The 1,125-nt window shown below is 42.2% G+C and overlaps 1 non-coding gene across 1 annotated transcript; it reads right to left on the bottom strand.

Moving 5' to 3' along the window:
• Positions 1–73: 73 nt before the first annotated feature.
• On the bottom strand, positions 74–147 carry TRNAN-GUU. Its single transcript has one exon. It is a non-coding gene; the product is annotated as a tRNA-Asn (tRNA).
• Positions 148–1,125: the final 978 nt, after the last annotated feature.

The raw sequence follows: 1,125 nt of genomic DNA, 5'->3' as shown, positions 1-1,125 counted from the left end.
GCACATATCATTAGTAGTCAAGATGGTCGAGTGGTCTAAGGGGAAGCACCAACAGCCATGCTTCATTCAAATTCGTTTGAAGGAGGGCTTGAACCTCCGACCTTGTGGTTAACAGCCACACGCTCTAACCAACTGAGCTATTCCAGCCAACAATTTATTACAATCCAAGAGCATAATTAGTTGATATTGTCTGCTCTTGTTCGTTACGTATCGCTGTCACCCTCATGGTTTTAACCGCATCTACTAAGGAGAAGTTTTCAGACCCTTGTAAGAAATGTTTCTTCACCTCTCCAATCGATGTGGGTTCTCACAAAGCAACCATTCTGTGGGCCAAGCGTCCTCACTGGCGCATCGCCTAGTGACTAATCGATGTGGGTTCTCACAAAGCAACCATTCTGTGGGCCAAGCGTCCTCACTGGCGCATCGCCTGGTGACTAGCTCTTATATCATTCGTAAAAGTCCAAGCGCACAACTAGCAGACATTGTCAATTTTTTTCCCGTTAGGTATTGCCATCAGCCTCACAGTTTTAAAACGCGCCTATTAGATTGAGGTTTTCACTACTTATTAGGAATGTTTCGTTCCTCTCTCCAACAATTAGTAGATATTATCTATTTTAATCCGTTACGTATAGTCGTCAGCCTCACAACTTTAAAACGCGTCTACTATGGAGACATTTAGACACCATATACGGAATGATGAACTCCTCTCTCAAACCAATCAAGGCACACACCATTAGTAGTCAGGATGGTCGAGTGGTCTAAGACGTTAGACTCAAGTTCTAGTTCTCGTAGGAGGGTGTGGGTTCAAATCCCCATTTTGACATCTCATATTATTGTGAGGCAAAATGCGAGACACAGATAAAATCTACTAGTGGTTGAATAACGTATCATTGTGTTACCTACCATGGTGGATTTAACTTGACTCGCCAATGCTTTTTTAAAAAGTGTCAAAACATGATTTTTGAGAATATCTCTCTAATCGAGTTAGTTATCTTACACACCACGTCACAAACAACCGAAGTTGATTGAAACTATTATATTAAAAGAGGAGCACCTACACCCATACTTTGTTCGACTTCACTAAAAGGAGGGCTTGAACCTCCGACCTTGTGGTTAACAGCCACA

Source organism: Cucurbita pepo, unplaced genomic scaffold (genome assembly GCF_002806865.2).
Source record: "Cucurbita pepo subsp. pepo cultivar mu-cu-16 unplaced genomic scaffold, ASM280686v2 Cp4.1_scaffold003403, whole genome shotgun sequence".
Lineage (NCBI taxonomy): Eukaryota > Viridiplantae > Streptophyta > Magnoliopsida > Cucurbitales > Cucurbitaceae > Cucurbita > Cucurbita pepo.
This window is presented reverse-complemented; position numbering and strand designations above follow the sequence as displayed.